This window comes from Eptatretus burgeri, chromosome 13, assembly GCF_056783735.1.
Source record: "Eptatretus burgeri isolate ZD-2024b chromosome 13, Ebu_testis_v1, whole genome shotgun sequence".
NCBI classification, from domain to species: Eukaryota; Metazoa; Chordata; class Myxini; order Myxiniformes; family Myxinidae; genus Eptatretus; species Eptatretus burgeri.
This window is the reverse complement of record NC_140973.1, coordinates 75,100,424-75,120,447: the sequence shown is the minus strand read 5'-3', so window position 1 is coordinate 75,120,447 and position 20,024 is coordinate 75,100,424. Positions and strand designations below refer to the sequence as shown.

Below are 20,024 nucleotides of genomic sequence, written 5' to 3'. Positions count from 1 at the left end.
TTATATTGTGATGGATTTGGAAACCTTGTGCACACAAGCAGCCAGAGTCCCCGTAGTTCAGTTATTTCGATAAGTATGTGTTTATAGTTGGAATCCTACCTTTTGTCTAATGGGAATTATATGTGTGTGCTGTGAAGTTATTTTATAGTCAGGTTTATTATATCCTCATCAACACCAACAATGCCACCGTCCCCCACTCGACCCGGTCGCCATTATGCACGTGTTCGGGACCACAGACGTGAGCGGAGGTTTCGTCACCTCAGGGCTGGCTCCACCTTAGCCACATGGAGTGTTCGGCCTGACCAATGAAGGGCCGCCACGAGTCGCCTGACAACTGACCGTCCAATCAGGAGGCGAGTGGCAAGGAAAAGAAACCCCTCCCACCTCAAGAAGAGGGGTGTGGTGGTCAGGACGAGTGGGTTCTGCAGGATCGTTGCGATAGCGGTCTGCGGTCTTGGTCTCGATTAGCAGTCGGCGGTCGTGGTTCTAGCGGTCTGCGGTCCTTTGCGGTGGCTCACCGTGGTGGTGGTGACTGAACAGTGTGGTGGTGCTCGAGCAGCCAGGGTTGTGGGCCGTGGACTTCGGGTCGTGGGTTCGAGTCCCACTGTGGTGGTTTTTGGAGTCGATGTGACCGCACGAGGCGGGACAGGTACCCTAGCCCGGCTCTACCGACTAAAGACCCACGGGGTCCAGTTTCTTTTGTGTGTGTGTGCGTGTCCGTGGGCCCCATCTTTAAGTGGGATTGTTCAGTGCTTTTGCTCATTGTAAATCGCCTGCCTTTTATTCGTGATAATTCTGCTCTTCGTGTGCTTCCCCTCCCCGATTATTGTTATAAATAAACCCCTGTTAAATGTACCAGCTCGTTTTCTGTGCTTTCCTCCATTGGCCTAGCATGGTGCGTATTGAGAATTGGTAAGGCCGTTCGTGCCGTAAATTGTTCATTTGGTCCGGCACGGCTTTGGTAACTTCCACTCGGTTACGCCGGATCCGAGTCGGTGATAGCGACTCGATTCGGACAAAGTTGGCCGATCGTGTGGTTTTTCCCCGGTAGTTGGACGACGTGGGTATTTACGTATATTGAAATTAGGCAATTAACCATACCCCACGCCATCAAAATATTGGCGACCACGATCCGCTCAGGGACCCGTGAACTCTCGGACTTATCCGAGAGTCACGACCTAAATTGCTGGTGCTCGGTGGGAGACGACTCCGCTGCTCCACCTAGTGGTCGTTTATCGTCACCGAACCCCGGCCCACAACAATATTTTCAGCATGAATAGGACAAGTTTGCCGTTTTACAGTACTTTGGCTCTGAATTCATCACAATCGCACATACCCAGAGAGGAGTGAGTTTTTCTTTTAGTCTGTCTGGCTGCCTGGTCGTCTAACAAAATTTCCAAACAGGAAACTTACTGTTTTTAAGGACATCATAAAGGACATGTACAACAATTACAAATGACTCATGTAACTTGTTAAATAGGGTGATGTATGAAAAACGGAGGGAAAACCCAGAATTTATTTATACACCTTTAAACCTCTTTAAAACCTTTATTTAAACTGAATTATATACTGGAACACAAATCACACAAGGTAATTTTCTGCCCACACTTCCTACCTGCAATTTAGGTAGGCATTTGTGATTTATTCTGGGTGCCAATGATAACCCACCCACTTTTCACCAACGACTGGTATTGGTCGAGGGTTCTGCCGGTTTAACATCTATCTGATGGACGGCACAAACATTGGTACCTTGCTGTACGTGCGAAACACCAGGGTGGCAGTTTATAGCTGTGTCAGGATTCAAACCCAGGCTCGCAGCTCAGAGTTGAGCATGCATACCTCAAGGTGAATTATTGTCAATCTTGCATGTTGTAAAAACTGCACAAAAGGGATTCTTTGCTTTAGCTTTAAATCAGTTTGTTCCTCTTCAGAATGAGACTTAAAGTCTGAAAATGTAATATTCATAAATGGTAGTAAGGTCTGATCATCTGTCCATTTGTCTGTATCAACAGAACTTGTTCCAGGTCCGAGGTGACAAACGAGGTCACTCAGCTATTTAGGTGACCTTTTATCAATTGGCTCACTTTATGATACCTGTATGGTTGTCTCTCAAAATGTACTCGTAATCACAGGGAGGACCAGCAGGACGGCCTAGAGGTACGCACACTCACCTCCAAGCTATCTCGCCTGGGTTTGAATCCTGACCCAGCTATAAACTGTCCTGGTATTTCACAGGCAGGGTGATTCATCAATGTGTGTGCCGTCCCTCGGATGGATGTTAAACGGGTATCCCATCTGCCGGCATTAGTTCGTGGACATTAAAGATCCCATGGTGTCCTTTGGGAAGAGTAAGCGAGTTATCACTGGGACCATGGCCATTCAAAATCCCTGTCCTAACAACTGCTGGGAGGGCAATGGCAAACCACCCAGTGTAACCCTTGCCAAGTAACTGCTTCAGCAGCACTGATGCTCTGTAACAGAGTATGGTACATCAGAATCAGGATCACAGCGATATAAAATTGGTGTGTGTACTCGATCGGTTTGTTATGGATGTTTTGTGAAGAACGGGCAGTAAGTTGTGCACCTGGCAATGCTTGCTGTGGTTAACAATGCTGCAAATTGATTCAAGACGGTCAACAAGGTAATTACTCCACGCACGCAAAGCGAAAGTGGGGTTTAGCAATTGGTTCATGTCCGTCCATCCGACTGTCTGTCTGTCTTATCACTCTATGATCATTAGTTTATGATCGAGGAACAGCTTATTTATATTGAATGTTATACTTTGAACACGAATCGGAAGACAAGTTTGCCGTTTTACCATACAGTGCTTTTGAATTCCTCCCGATCGCACATGTGCAGACAGGGGTGAGATAATATTTACACTCTGTCTGCCTGTCTGGCACATAAACAAAATTGAAAATCATTCCAAACAGAAAATTTACTTTTTTATTTTATTTTTTAATTTTTTTTAAGGATGTTCTAATGGACACATGCCACAGGCACAAATAATGAAAGTAACATGTTAGATAAGGTGGTGTTGTTTACACTGGGTAAAAAGGCGGAAAAACCCGCAATTAATTAATTAATATGCTTTCAAGCATCTTTAAACCTTTAAATTGAATCGTATGCTTTAACACTGTAGAACACAAATCGCCTTCATCATACTTCCAAGAACCTCCAGTTTTGCAGTACTTGGAAATGTTATATAGGTTGGTGTATAAGGGTGGTTTTTGTGGTGGTGTATAAGACTCCTTCATCATGCTAAACTTCTGGATTTTTTTTTAAACGATCTTTCGAATGGCATGATCGTCAGTCATTCAACATGTACACCCAGCAGATCTCAGTCATTCTCGGGTCTGCTGATCGAGCTGTGCAAGAGCGTTCCAACCTCTGAAAAACCGGTAGATGGGACACTCTTCCATCAAGTGGTCTGCAGTCTGGGGCTCTCCACAATCACAGCTTGCTGTGTCAGCCAGGTCCCAGGTACACATGCATGCCTTAAAGCATCCAATGCCTGTATGCAGTCTGTTCAGGCGGCACCACTCCTTTCTTGGAAGTCTGCAGCCAGCTGGACAGGTGGAAATGGGTGGCAGATGCTGCAGTTTGCCTCTTTGCGATCTTTAAAATCATTATTTTATTAAAATTGAAGTATGTAATTGAACATTGCATGGAATATAGTTTTCTATGAACTCTCTCATTGATAAAAGGTTTTGAATGCCCCTCGAAGCTTTCCCAACACTTAAATTATTAGTCCGTCCCGCACGCAGCGGGAGACGGGCTTGGAATCGCTACATGGGAGACGGACTAATAATGTGTGTCGGTCTGGGCCATACCTTTTTTGAGTTTTTGTGATCAAATTTTCGACAAATCTTTGTAGGAATTGAATTGTGTGATTTGTTGTATTCCGTATGCTGTGATATAGCAATCCAGACACAAAACTTCCAACTCACCACAGATCGGAAGTGCAGACGGCGGAAATCCGAAGATCGCCATGAAGAAGGCAGTGGAGCACAGATCCGTTGATAGCCAACCATGGTCCTCGATATGGAGAGTCACCACATCGTGGCGATGCTCAAAAAGGAAGTTGATATACAAATGTAACATCCAGGTGGCCGAAAGTAGTCCGCAAAAATAAATCAGAATACCGGTTCTTGTCAGTATTGTCGATGTGAAAAAGATTGGAGAAATCAAACCAAAATGGCTGAGTTAACAAGAAAAAGTATGAGGTGGAATGCTAGTTTGGTTATATATACTAGAATGGAACGTTAAAGCCAAGAGCTTGAAGTCCCTGCATTATTTGCTTTATGAGAACAACCCAATGATGCGTGGAATTTTGAAGAGATCCTGTTGAGTCGTTATGAGGAACCGCTGAAATCAAACGCTCCATTCCACAAGCTCACTCAAGAAGAAGCCACTCAATTGGTTATCAGGTGTAACCAATAAGAACTGACGATGTGACAGTCACATGATCCATCCATTGTGACCATAGTCTGTGTAGAGCATTGGTGCTGCTTAAGCAGTCTCTTTGGCTATTGAGCACAATCCTGGACAGGTCACCACACCGACACAGTATACCAGGAAGCTGGCACTCATTTTTGCCGACTTCGGAAGGGTGACAGGCAGAGTAAACCCCACCTGGTATTAATTCAACATCCAAGGGGGATTTGAACTCAGGAAGCGAGGATCCCAAGCCCACCACCCTAACCATAAACCAACACCAGGCATAGTCACATGATGTTCGGACTGAAAAGGCTTGCGCACGCTCGGAAGTCTTGCAAGCAGGTCACATACAGCTTTATTATGAGAATATGGAGAAGATAAAGTAATAAATTTGAAAAATTTACATATTGGGTCACTGAATTGGTTCACCAATCAAAGCTAGAAGCCAATTGAACCCAAAAGCTTGAAGATGGCAAAAATGCAAATAGGATCTTCTGTCATCAAGCCAGCAAGATGGGAGCAACAATCACATTTATTGCCACATCTGATGCAATTGAAATGCTCTAATGGTGGTGAGGTTCTCCATTTGAAAGTGTTGTTTGATAATTATATATATATATATATATATATATATATATATATATATATATATATATATATATATATATATATATATATATATATATAGTGCCTTCAGAAAGTATTCACCCCTCGACTTTTTTCACATTTTGTTGTGGTGCACCCTGAATTTAAAAATGGATTTAATATATATTTTTTGTCACTGATCTCCACAAAATGCCCCATAATGACAAAGTAAAAACATGGTTTTAGAAATTTTTACAAATCAATTAACAGATAAAAAGCTGAAATGTCTTGTGTCAAGTATTCAACCGCCCGAGTCAACACTTTGAACTGCCTTCGACAGCGATTACAGCTTCGAGTCTTCTTGGGTATGTCTGTATCAGCTTTGTAGATTTGGATTTGGGGATTTTCTCCTGTTCTTCCTGGCAGATTTTCTCAAGCCTTGTCGAGTTGCATAGGGAGTATCAGTGAATAGTAATCTTCAATTCTTTCCACAGATTCTCAATAGGATTGATGTCTGGAGCTTTGGCTGGGCCACTCAAGGACTTTCACTTTCTTGTTCTGAAGCCATTCTAGTGTTGTTTTGGCTTTATAATTGGGGTCATTGACCTTTTGGAATGTAAATCTGCACCGCAGAGTCGAAGTTCTTTTGCACTCTGAAGCAGGTTCTCCTTAAGGATTTGCCTGTATTTGGCTCCATTCATTGGTCCCTCGAACCTTACAAGTCTCACAGTCCCTGCCGCTGAAAAGCATCCCCATAGCTTGATGCTGCTACCATAATGCTTCAATATAGGGATGATGTTAGATGGGTGATAAGCTGTGATTGTTTTCCACCAGATGTAGCGCTTTGCATTCAGGCCAAAGAGTTCAATTTTCATCTCGTTAGACCACAGAATATTTTGCCTCATGCTCTCAGAGTATGTTACATACCTTTTTGCAAATTCCAGGCATGTTGTCATGTGCCTTTTTCTCAGGAGTGGCTTCTGTCTGGTCACTCTTCCATGAAGCTGAGATTTGAGAAGTGCTCCAGAGACTGTTGGCCTTCTGGCAGGTTCTCCCATCTCTGCCAAGGAACTTTGTAGTTCTGTCAGAATGATCATTGGGTTATTGGTCACCGACCTGACCAAGGTCCTTCTTGCCTGCCCACTTACTCAGTTTTGTCAGACAGCCAGCTCTCGGAAGAGTCTGGGTTGTTCCATATTCTTTCAATTTCCTAATGATGGAAATCACTATGCTCTTGGGAACTTTCAACACTAGAAATTGTTGTATACCCTTCCCCAGATCTATAACGATCTCGGCTTTCAATGACATATTGGATGCTGCCATCTTGCCTGTACCTGTTTGTGGTGAGGATGTTGAGGTCACTGAGAGATTCACTTCCCTTGGCAGTGATATTCATGTCTCTGCTGGCTGTGAGCTCGATGTCAATAGACGTCTGGGTCAGGCTTGGAGAGTCATGGATTCACTGGATCATGGGTTGTGGCGCTGTTGGTACCTATGCAGGAGGATGAAAGTCCGAGTCTTCAGGTCCTTGGTGCTTCTAATCTTGCTCTTCGGATGTGAGACTTGGACTCTGACAAAGGATCTGAGACAATGCCTTAACTCCTTCAGTGCCAGGTCTCTTCAGAGAATCCTTGGCTATCACTGGTCAGACTTTGTGTCCAATGAGCAGTTGCTGAGAGAGACTCGAATGAGATTTGTTCTGTGTATGGTGTCTGTATTAATGGTTCGGGTGTAGGGCTTGGGATCCTAGGTTCTTGAGTTCAAATCCCACTCGGCTGTTGAATTAACACCAGGTGGGGTTGACTCTGCCTGTCATCCTTCCGAGGTTGGCAAAATGAGTGTCAGCTTGCTGGTGTCGTGTGTCGGAGTGGCGTCCTGTCCACATGTGTGCCCAATAGCCAAGGAGACTGCTTAGATAGTACCATTGCTCTGCACAGAGTATGTTCCCAGTGGATGGATGGTGTGTGTTTATCAGATGCGGCTGTATGAACATGTGGCTCAATTTCCTGATGTTGCTCCTGTTTACCAAATTCTCTCAGCGAGGGATCCTCATGAGTGGAGGAGGCCCATGGAATGACTGCATGCCTCATGGTTGCAGCAGGTTGATTGGCATCTCAAGGAGATGGGGATGGGTCGGGTACCTGCCTGGAGGATTGCCAGATGGAGGCCCTGGAATACCAGTGGAAAGTGGACACTGACGTGCTGCTCTGGTGCATGCTCCCATACCTAACCTAACCAGATCAATGGCTCCTCATAATTCTATCTTGGAGTTGCACGGACAGTTCCATGGACTTCATGGTCGAGTTTCTGTTCTGACATGCACTGTCAACTATGGGGCCCTATATAGAAAGGTGTGTTTCTTTCTAAATCATGTCCAATAAATTGAATTGGCCACAGGTGGACTCCGATCACGTTGTGGAGACATCTTAAGGATGATCGAAGGAAATTGAATGCACCTGAGCTCAATTTGGAGTGTCATAGCAAAGAGGGTTGAATATTTATTGACACAAGATATTTCAGCTTTATATTTTCAATTAATTTGGAAAAAATTCTATAAACATGTTTTCACTTTGTCATTATGGGGTATTTTGTGTAGATCGGTGACAAAAAAAAATTAAATTTCATCCTTTTTAAATTCAGGCTATAACACAAAAAAGTGACAAAAATCAAGGAGTGTGAATACTTCCTGAAGGCACTGTAGATTTTTTGATGCCGAGAGTCCGTAATAAAAATTTGTATTGGTGTTGAAGCCAGTGACCAATTGCAAATTAATACCAGGATCCTTGAATAACAATCAATCGTCAAAGGTCTTCATCCTAGTTCAAGGAACTACCGTGAGGTTCATGTTGGTCGACTGGAGCGGTCTTCCAATGCTATATGTGTGATGAAATCAGAAATGTTGGCACGAGGTGATTTAATTGTTGCTTTAAGAGTTTCCACCAACATTTAAAAATCTACACGTTGGTGTACCATCCATCCATCCATCCGTCCACATAATCATCCATCCACCCACTCAACCAACCGTTCACTTGTCGATCCATCCGTCCATCAATCCCTCCACCCACCCACTCAACCAACCGTTCACTTATCGATCAATCCATCCACCCATCCTTCCACCAACTCGTCAATCCAAGCATCCATAAATCCAACCATCCCTCCACCCACCCACTCAACCAACTGTCCATTCATCAATCCATCCACCCATCCTTCTACTCATTCATCCATCCATCCCTCCACCCACTCAATCATCCGTCCATTCATCAATCCATCCTTCCATCAATCCATCCTTCCACCCCCTCATTCATCCAACCATCCATCCATCCAACCGTCCCTCCACCCACCCATCCAAGCACCCCAAAATGCGGAGCGATTGAGACTGACGTGTGGGAGGAAGCTTCGTGTCGAGGGTTAAGCCAACATGACACGACAAAGGCAAAGCATTACCAGATGGACCGAAGGAGCCTCCAGCAAACTGCACCGTTGGTTGTCAAACTCGTTACCTGAATGCCTTTAAACCAGATCGAAGGCAGAATGTGTATTCGTTAATGACCTCGAGAGGAAAAAAATCTCGGCGAAAAGGTTCATGTTGAGAATAAATGTTGGACATATGACAGCGAGGCTTGAAGACATTTTTCCAGCCTGGAGCCACTTGTCGGAAAGACGAAGATGAAAGGACGCAAAGACCCGGCATCTGTTCAACGAAATGCCTTTTAAGATCAGTTAAAAGAAAAATCATTTCATAAGAAAAGGGGATTCTTAAAAATGCCTTTTTCGATTTATATAAATATATTTCATAACCGGCCCTCTCACAAGAAAGTTCAGTGATGACGTGTAGAAGACCAATGACATTACTTTGGGTTGTCATAACTCTACGTTGAGAGTGATTTCAAAGGGGGGTTTTAAGACTGCTTATTGGACCTTGGCCTTCAAAGCAGCCATTATGAGCATTACCATTGTTTCGTTTGTGCTCTTCTTCATCTTTGCAATGCCACCAAAAAGCCACGATATTAACTCTTTATTTCCATTGTACATCGAGGCTTACTTCGAGGGGGGGGGGGGTCTGATCACAGTTTCATCAACCTTGTTTCAAACGTCATAATTGGTTTTGTATAATATGTATTCATCCCTTTTTGTTTGTGAGCAGGTTATCTCAAAAAGTTATGAACGGATTCAGACGAAACTTGGAGGACATGTTGGGGGGAGGGGGGGGGGCGACAAGGACAAATTGATTTGCTTTTTTGTGAAGATCTGGATATGAGAATTTTAAAATTGATTATTCACCATTGATCAGACACGGGGCCAAAAATGATAATTAATGATAATCAAAAATGATAATCTCAAAAAGTTACAGACGGATTTGGACGAAAATTGGAGGACAGGTTTGGTGTGCAACAAGGACGAATTGATTCGATTTTGGTGACCATCCAGATCGGATAATTACCTCCGCCACCAAAGGTGAAGGAGGTTGTTTTCACCCCTTTCTGTCTGTTTGTGTACAGGATATCTCAAAAAGTTGTGGACAGATTCGGATGAAATTTTGTGGACAGTTTGGGTGTGTGACAAGGACGAACTGATTGGATTTTGGTGAAGATCCGGATCCGGATCTGACTACTAGAATTTTAAGTGATTCTTCACCATTGAGAGAGATGGCCAAAAACGATATATTGCACGACATCTCAAAAAGTTGTCGACGGATTCGGATGAAACTTATTGGACACGTTGGGTCTTTGACAAGGAAGAATTTATTCAATTTTGGTGAAGATCCGGTTGCGGATCTAATAATTTTTTAAGTGATTCTTCATTATTGAGAGATAGGGCTAAACCGATATATAGCACAATATCTCAAAACGTTGTGGATGGATTCGGAGGAAACGTGGTGGACAGGTTTGGTGTGTAGCAAGGACGAATTGATTTGATTTTGGTGAAGATCCGAATCTGATCTGGATACGAGAATTATTTCATTTTAAAAGTGATTCTTCACCATTGAGAGATGGGGCCAAAAACGATATAGTACTGTATAGCATGAGATTTCAAAAATGTAATGGGCCCGATATATTCTCGTGGATCAGGCATTATGTGGTGGAGGTATGCACTCCACCGAATGCCCTTCTAGTTTTTTTTAAAGTGATTCTGCATCACCATTCATTGATCAGACATGGGCCGAAAACGATATATAGCATGATATTTCAAAACGTTGTGGACGGATTTGGGAAAACCTAGTTGGACGAGTTGGGTAGGTTACAAGAACAAATCGATTCGATTTTGGTTGATGTCCGAATCCAGATCCGGCCTATCAGTGGGATCCAAAAGGTAACCTTTTCAGCCTGGCGGAGATATGTAGCACTTCACCGAGGGTCGTTCTAGTTTTGAATGTGATCATTTTTAGTTATGTTGACACCAATTCTCTTTACTGAGCAGCTTACACTAGTGTAGTAGATAGTAGAAAAATCGTGCAAATTATGATACAAGCATCAAATTTGGCATTTCTGTTCTGCAGGGCTTTCTGATCAAATCTGCCCAAATGGCCATTTGAAAATCCAAATTTTGAAAAATTTGAAAAAAAAAAAATTTGAAGTCACAGCTGGCTGAAATTATTGAAGCGCAAGTGAACATCCCAGACAGAGAACCAAGGAGAGATGCAGTCATCATTGATGGCTCAGCACTTATCAATGCCCTACCTCCACGCACTTCAAAGATATTTGATGACTATGCTAAAGATTCAAATGTGGAATCCTATGGTGCCAGGTACGAGAGGGTGGACGGTAGTGTTTGATGTGTACAAGAAGTCAAGTCTGAAGTCCGAGGCAAGGTCGAAAAGGGGGCAAGGAATCAGAAGAAGAGTGACAGGAACCAGTAAGACCCCAAGTAACTGGAGAAGCTTTCTTCGAGATGACAGCAACAAGACTGAGCTGTTTCACTTCCTTGCGGAAAAGATGTGTGAAGCACAGACGACAAGCACAGTCATTGTCACAAAAGGAGAAGATGCCATTAGCAACACAAGGAAGTCACTGGATGGTGTATCTCCATGTTGTCATGAAGAGGCTGACACTCGAATATTTGTCCACGCCAGGGATGCAACGACGGATGGTAGCAAGTCCATTATCATTAAGGCGAATGACGCAGACGTACTAGTCATAGCAATATCTGTACTGCCATCCTTACAGGAACTAGGTCTTGAGAACATGTGGATTGCCTTTGGCCAAGGAGCCAATGCGCGATGGATTCCAGTCCATGAGGTAGTTTCTGCAATAGGGCCTGAGAAAGCTAGAGGGATCCCATACTTCCATGCGTTCACTGGATGTGACTTCTTGTCTGCCTCCCACGGTAAATGGAAAAAAACAGCATGGCAGACTTGGAACGTCTTTGATGGTGTTTCTGAAACATTCACCAATCTCAGGCAGCATCCAACATTGATTTGTGATCTTGACTTTTTTGAAGTTTTTTTTTTTTTTTTTTCAAAATTTGGATTTTCAAATGGCCAATCAGGCAGATTTGATTAGAATCCCCTGGAGAACAAATGTGCCAAATTTGATGCATCATTTGCACGATTCCTCTCAAAAATTGCAGTTATCTGCCCCACTACACAGGCAAGCTTGTGCAAGGGCAGCAATGGTTCATTTAACGGTGACATGCTGGTAGCCTTCAACTCAAACACGATGTTTGAAAGTTTGCTTTCCCACTCACTGGTTTACTCAACAAAGATTGTTTTTGCATTCTCTGTTTATTGGCAATACAAACGAGAGATCCCAAAAGGCAATTATCTCCGGAAGTTGTATAAGAGCTTGTTGTTTTTATTTCTACTCCATTGCACTATTTCTTTAACAGCCCCAATTATTTCTGTCTTCTTATGAAGTTGGCCAGGGAACGTTTTTATCCCCAATTTTTTCCCAACTTGCTGGTGACCTGACGTTTAAAGGAAGGTGATTTGGACAGGAATTTGTAATTTTCTCAGAGAGCCGGCAATAACTTACCTCCACTTGGTGAAAGACACCGTGGGATATTTAGCACCCACCAACTAATGCTGGTAAGATGTCACGTTTAACGTCCATCCGAGGGACGGCACACACATTGATGCCTCACCCTGCCTGCAAATCACCAGGATGACCGTTTAAAGCTGAGTCGAGATTCGAACCCAGGCTCGACAGTTCAAACGGATCACACATACCTCCAAGTTATCCCTCTGACCTCCTTTATACCTCCACTGTTCTATCTTTGCTAAGTATAAACATTTCCTGGTGTACATTGTCTTGCATCCATCCATTGGAACTATTCTCTGTGCGGAGCGTTGGTGCTGCCGAAGCAGTCTCCTTGGCTATTGGACACAATCCTGGACGGGTCACCACTCCAACACAGGATACCAGCAAGCTGGCACTCATTTTGCCGACCTCAGAAGGATGACAGGCAGAGTCAACCCCACCTGCTATTGATTCAACGACCGAGTGGGATTTGAACTCAGGATCCTTGGATCCCAAGCCCACCACCCTAACCATTAAGCCAACACCAGGCATATGGTGTAGCACATGCTTTAAATGCTGTTTAAAAGTCACCAAGAAGGTTTTATTTGCAGTAAATTGAGAGAGTAATGTTTGGAAATATGAAGTTCACTGAGTCATGGAAATTATTGTTTTTTTTGTTTTTTTTCAGAAATCTCTAAAAACAAGAGAGTTTGTGGAACACCTTACCCCACACAGTGTTGAGAAGGAGGACATGTGAATGGTCTTTTCAACTGTTGCTTTGCGTTTTGCACTGAACAAAGGTGTGTGCTAGCTAGGCACCAACATATTTGTCTGAATGCTGAATCGGAGTCGCCTTCATTGCAGCATCGACGACAGCTCAGTAGGCTCATGCTGTTCTACAAAGCAGTACACCATGAAGTTGATATTGATATCCCACCATACGTCAAGCAAGCAGTCTGCTCCAGGAGAGGAAACACCAACTGCTTTGTGCCCCACCAGTGGAGCACTAAGGCATACCTTAACAGTTGTACATACCTAATACCATAAGAGACTGGAATAACCTCCTTCCAGAAACAACAAATCAAACCAATTCACAGGAATTTAAAGTACAATTGGATATGCAAAGCCAGAAACAAAATCGAACAGAGCAGGACTCAGGCAGCATGGAAGTCGACCACCTCTGGACAATGATGCTGTATAGCGATGTCTGTATACCATTCTGACGTTCGAAGAGAAGTCATGTTTTCCTTAACCACATTCAGAAGAATCAGATCGAACGGTGAGCGAGAAAGTGGTGAGAAACACTCGGGTATATATTTTGCCCATGTGCTGCTAAACAGGTTTTTGAAAGTGCAAAGAAGGCGATTTGTGTTCTACAGTGTATGAGTATATTTTAAAATAAAATAAATGAAATTAAATTTTTCGGATGTTTACCGCCATTGATGCAGCATCTTTTACACCACCATGTTTAACAAGTATCATTATATTAGTTCTTTGTGCCTGTTATTTGTGTCCTTTATCTTCTTCTTCTTTCGGCTGCTCCCGTTTGGGGTCGCCACAGCAGATCATCCGTATGATCCGCATAGTGATTTGGCACATGTTTTACGCCGGATGCCCTTCCTGACACAACCCTGATCGCCTATTATGACACAGGGATATGGTACACCTATTTTAACCGGGGTATACACCGGCCCAGTATACTGGTACTCATTTCGCTGACCTCGGAAGGATGACAGGCTGAGTCAACCCCCTGGTGTATTAATTCAGTGGCCCAACGGGTCTTGAACTCAGGACCTTTTGGATCCCAAGCCGCTGCCCTAACCACTGTGCCAACACCAGGCTTGTTTGTGTCCTTTATGACATCCTTAAAAACGAGACAGTTTCCTGTTTGGAATGATTTTCAATTTTGTTTGCCTTTCAGGCAGACAAAGTGAAACGATTACCTTACTCCCCGAAGCGACGTGTGATATCGGGATGAGCTTCTGCACAAGTCTCCAAATTCAGAGCCAAATTACTGCTAGTCTGCAGCTCAGTTCGTGTTGCGATTCATATTCTAATTAATATTCCAAGATATAAAATGCAATTGAAATTAAGTAGTTCCTCGATCATAAACTGACAATTGCGCACAGACAGACACAGTGAAGCAATGGCTGAACCCCACTTTTCGTTTCGTGCGCGTTGGGTAAATATTAAGTCTGTGAGTACAGGTGTTGCTTTTTGTGGTTGGCTCATGATGTCAAACCTGTGAGCCATTTCGCTTGAGGATAAGCCATTTGTAAACTCTGCACCCATCTTCAGACAACTCGAGTTACGTGTCAAACCATATGTACTGCGTGTCCACAGTGTCTCATCACCCCTGCGTGTAACTCAGGATTTATCTCCAGTACAGACACCTTTATTACATTACATCATTACATGCACCTTCAATTATGATGTTACATCCGGTTGGCACCCTCATTCTCATGGGCAGGTTCTGTGCGACATTTTTTTTTCGGAGCATTTTAGGAGTTACAAGATGAAATGCATCCCTGACGGCGAACTAGCCAACATGCCTTCTGGAATCGTATGATGTCACATATTTCCAATGGGTCTGAAAAGAAAAAGAAAACCTGTTAGTGCTTTACCGAAGTGACGAAACATTGTGGACACCATAGTATACAAGCACGATCTTGCACTCCAGTCGTGCATTTCACGATTTCATGATATCTGCACAATGTTCGTGTAGGCATGCAAATAACCGGTCAAAAAGCTCGAAGACCCTAGACTCGTAGGAATGAATGGAAATGGACATGGTTTTATGATTTCATATATTCTATGTCAACAACACCTCAGCAAGTGCAGGTCACATGAGCGCACACGAGCGTTAGAAAACCGAGTATTCGGCATTCGATTTGTCAGTTGTTAAAGTGAAGGAGAAATTGTCACTTGCAGTCTGTGCAACGGTGCAGTCATCGAGTGTTGCCCCAAAAAGTTGAGAAAATACGATATAAAAACAACAAGAACAACACGAAGCTGGAAAACAATCTTGAGACGAGGTCTATAGTTCACTGGATCGCAGACACAGACACTTTCGGCAGTCATCTGTGATCAAGGTGTTGTAGGAGGCTGCCAAGAATGGCTGACGGTCAATGTTCCAAGCTCTTTGCAAGCGTTGGAAGAAATGTATCAAAAGTCAAGGGGGGTGTTTTGAAGGGGATCACAATGAAACCTAAATTCTGTGCATACTTTGCTCGCACTGGAATCTTTTGATGGGTCCACCTGGATACGGCCGAGTTGGTCATCTGGGCGATGTGTGGCCAGTTGTCAACTTTGCCGGATTGGCAACCTGTGACGGTGGAAACACTTGAGCATGAGACTCCTCCCTGTTCCCTGTGCAGCAGACAACACACACACACACACACACACACACACACACACACACACACACACACACACACACACACACACACACACACACACACACACACACACACACACACACACACACACACACACACACACACACACACACACACACACACACACACACACACACACACACACACACACACACACACACACACACACACACACACACACACACACACACACACACACACACACACACCTTGAAAAAAAAGCCATCTCAGGGATGATGCCCTTGTGTCATGAGGCAGACTGAGACGGAAGGCGTTGGCTTTAGGTTCTCACTCTCACAGGTCTCCCAGTTGTCTGGCACTTGTGTCTGGTGATGTGCTGCCGTTGTTTGAAGAATCTCTGGTATATGTCACATGCATATGTGTTTCTGTTAACCTCCACTTCTCGACTGGCAGCAACAAGCTTTGTTCTGTCCATCTCGACTCTTCTCTCTGCACAGGCATCTAATGTCTCCTTACATTTCTTTCTCCAAAAATATTTTTATACTGGGCAGCTAGGAACCAGTCACACTCTTTGATGTTTAAACTTTTCAGGTTTTCTTCTCTCACTTATCCCTCCATCTGAACTTTGTTCCATGTGATGGGTGGTGTTTTTGCAACCATCCAAATCGGATCGACTTTCTTTGGAATATGATCATCATCCATCTGGGCAAGGTTGCCAAGCCAACATAGCCTCCTGGCTGCAATTGCATCTTCCATTGATTCCTCCATCCCTAACATTTTAGCTTTCAGTACAATACTGATGTGCCATCCTCGTTGGTGAGTCTTGGTAACTCCTAAAATGCTTCCGATGCATCGATTGTGGAAAACTTCCAGTTTCCTTGAATCATTTCCATCTGGCCTATGTCTCAGCTCCATACAACAGTACACCAAGCACCACGGCATGGTAGAGCAGTCTCTTGGTCTTCAAACAAAGGTCACTGTCCATAAAAACGGGTCCCCACAGTGCTCAAAAGGCACTTGAGGCACGAGCAATCCTGTTACTTACTTCCTTCAAAATGGTGTTGTTGTTTTGTATCCAGCCTATGGCTGCTGGTTGCATCATTTGTCTGGAAGCACGGCTGTACCATTGATGCAGTGTCCCTGAAATGCAGTAAGCTGGTACTCATTGTGCCAACCTCAGAAGGATGACAGGCTGAGTCAATCCACTTGGTGTTATTTCAAGAGAACATCAGGGACTCAAACCCAATACCCTAAGATCTTAAGCCAGCCACCTTAAATGAACCATTAAGCAGACACCAGGCTTCTTCAAGATGTCTCCACATGAGTCAATAGTTGACCCCAAATATTCAAGCCCACTAACTACCTCAATTGCTTCTCCTCTCATATGGAGTGATTGCATGTAAGTACCTGCCAGTTAATATAGCAGGTATTATAGTTTTATCGTGTGTGTGTGTGTGTGTGTGTGTGTGTGTGTGTGTGTGTGTGTGTGAAGCATGTTTTTTTTTATGGAGTTTTAATACTGGAGCTTTCTGATGTGCAATGTGATACACTGAAATGAGCTTCATGATCTGAGTTAATTAGGCAAATTAACTACAAAGAACCCAAAAGAATGCCCCATGTTTTAAACGCACACCATGTAAGGTGTATAGAGCAGCTTCATAGGTCCTTCAAGAGCATGACATTCTATTTACAGAATGAATTTTTTTTTTGATAACATTGTAACAAATCATATCTATCTATAATTCCAGCAATCTTTGTGTGTGTGTCTGTCTGTGTGTCTGTGTGTCTGCGACCGCTGTTTCTCAACAACCACTCGTCCGAACTAATTGAAACTTGCCATGTATATTGCTGGGAACCTGAGGATGTGCCTTTTCAAGGTTTGATATTAATCCGACAAGTGGTTCCCAAGTTAGGGCCATTTATTTACCAAACCAATGACAGGACACTGTGCTATGACATCACGATTGACGTGACAATTATTTATTTATTTTTTTTTGCACGTATCACAATTGACGTCACAATTCTTCTTCATTTGATATAACGTCACAATTGACGCTGGGGACCTGAGTGTGTGCCTTTTCAAGGTTTGATATCGTTCTTCTTCATCCGTTTCAGCTGTTTCCCAAGTGTTTCCAAAGTTATGGCCATTTATGATACGGTTGGTCCGATCTAATTGAAACAATGCCCCAATCCAGTCATCGTTTATGAGCGCGAACGAACGAAGCTGCGCGTCGTGCACGTGCAATGGAATGGGACGAAGCACGAGCTGCTTGCTTGACACGCGACGCTACGCACGTGACAAGGCGTCGTGCAGTTGAAACGGATGAAGCACGTGTTGCTCGCTCGGCAGACAACACTGGACGCGAGGCAAGGCGTCGTGCAGAAGAAACGGATGAAGCATGAGCTGCTCGCTTGACACGTGACGTTCTGTGTGTGTGTGTGTGTGTGTGTGTGTCTGTGTGTCTGTGTGTCTGTGTGTCTGTGTGTCTGTGTGTGTGTCTGCGACCGCTGTTTCTCGACAACCACTCGTCTGATCTGATTGAAACTTGCCAGGTATATTGCTGGGGCCCTGTGGATGTGCCTTTGCAAGGTTTGATATTAATCGGACAAGCAGTTCCCAAGTTATGGCCATTTATTTACCAAACCAATGACAGGAGACGGTGCTATGACATCACGATTGCCGTGACAATTGTTTTTTTTGTTTGTTTTTTTTCACGTACGGCCACGCACGTACGGGCACGCGAGAGCGAAGGAATGGCCTGTGTGGTTGTTTCTGGCTCGCGGTTTGAATTTTTTTCCACGTACGGGCCCGCACGTACGGGCACGCACTGTGTGTGTGTGTGTGTGTGTGTGTGTGTGTGTGTGTGTGTGTGTGTGTGTGTGTGTGTGTGTGTGTGTGTGTGTGTGTGTGTGTGTCTGTGCACGCTCTATCTTACGTCTGTGTGTCTGCGACCGCTGTTTCTCGACAACCACTGGTCCGATCTAATTGAAACTTGCCAAGCGGTTCCCAAGCTATGGCCATTTATTTACCAAACCAATGACAGCACACGATGCTATGACGTCACGATTGACGTCACAATTCTTCTTCTTTTTGTTTATTCTTTTATTTTTTTTTGCACATAGGGCCACGCATGTACGGGCACGCGAGAGCGAAGGAATGGCCTGTGTGGTTGTTTCTGGCACGAGGTTTGAATTTTTTTTGCACGTACGGGCCCGCACGTATGCCATCACAATTCTTCACAATTCTTCTTTTTATTTATTTTTATTTTTTTGCACGCACGTACGGGCACGCATGTACGGGTCCGCACTAGTATTAATACTAATAATATTCACAACAATAATAATAGTAGTAGCATTGCCAATAATAATAATGAACATATAATCCCCGATCTGGCCCAAGCCTATCTGGGCTTAGTGAAAGGGCAAGCTAATGCTCAGGCAGTTTAACAGCATGCATGCTACATGGGCGTGAAGCCCAATGAAGATTTGGTTCAAAATAGCAATGGGCCCACTCGTCTACTCCAAAGGGCTGGCAACGCTCTCGCCACTTCTCCATCACCAGATTGAAGTACAGATTGGACTATATAGAGTTCATAGAACATGATTCCCCATGCAGTATTTAAGTCTATACAATACTTAAATTTTAATAAAATAATTATTTTAAAGATCGTTTAGAAAGAAAAAACTGGAAATTTAGCACAACTGAGGCATTCTTGTACATCACCCTTATACACTGTAATAAGATGACGAGTCACAGTTTCGGAGATGGAGGCTTGATTGATCACCATAGAATGCAGCTTCAATCAGCATCGTAGTATCATACATAGCCATCGAGGTGGTCTCTTCTTCACCCCAATACTGTATCTTCTCACCTGCCACACCTTCTCATGCTATGTATGGATATATAGCATGGTTCTTGGAACTATTATGAAACCGATTTGTGTTCTACAGATTTCAAGTTTACAATTCAATTTAAATAAAGGTTTAAAGGCAAATAAGTAAATTAATTATTGGTTTTATTGTGATTTTGCTCAGTGTCTATGACATCACCCAATCTAATCCATTACATTAGTTCTTTGTAACTGTTGTGTGTGTCCTTTATGACATCCTTAATAACAGTGTGTTCCCCATTTGGAATAATTATCAATTTTGTTTGAAGGCCAGGCAGGCAGACAGAGTAAAAAAAAAAAAAATTTCACTCCTCTGCACATGTGCGGTCAGTCCGAATTCAAACCCAAAAGGGGTTCGATAATTATTAATATAAGTTTTGCAGTTGAATGGAGTGAAAACCCACTGAAGATATTGAGCCGTGATGCGGCACGTGTACGAAGCTCCATTAATCAAGAGAGGAAACACTGTTGTGGGGCTGGGTTAGTTAGTGGCATTAGTGGCGAGCACGACTGCGAGGTGGAGCAGTACAGTCGGCTCCACCGAACACCCGGAATCTAGATCGTGTTTCTCGGAGAACTCCAAAAGGCACAGGTCCCTTACAGGACCGTGAATCACCAATAATTCGGCCGCATGGAATAGGGTTACTTGCCAAACTTCAATATACCTAGAAACCCACGCGGCAAAGCTACCGGGGAATTTGCATCCTTGACGGAGATCGAGCGGGACGAGCCGCTACCGTGCGTAACCCGAGCGGATGGTTACCAAGACCCGTCAGTCCAAATACACAATTTAC

General features: G+C 43.7%; 2 long non-coding RNA genes across 3 annotated transcripts in view; one reads left to right on the top strand and one right to left on the bottom strand.

The window, feature by feature from the left end:
• Positions 1–322: 322 nt before the first annotated feature.
• LOC147014807 (uncharacterized) lies at positions 323–13,408 on the top strand. Of its 2 annotated transcripts, none has more exons than XR_015050916.1 (3): positions 323–649; positions 3,338–3,483; positions 12,670–13,408. It is a non-coding gene; the product is annotated as an uncharacterized LOC147014807 (long non-coding RNA). The 2 variants fall into 2 exon arrangements; XR_015050915.1 differs by lacking the exon at positions 12,670–13,408 and adding an exon at positions 3,956–4,947.
• An 863-nt stretch (positions 13,409–14,271) lies between these two features.
• LOC147014806 (uncharacterized) overlaps positions 14,272–20,024 on the bottom strand; it is a 30,921-nt gene continuing 25,168 nt past the window's right edge. Inside the window, exon 3 of the long non-coding RNA XR_015050917.1 lies at positions 14,272–14,571. This is a non-coding gene — a long non-coding RNA (uncharacterized LOC147014806). The remainder of the gene's footprint in view (positions 14,572–20,024) is intronic.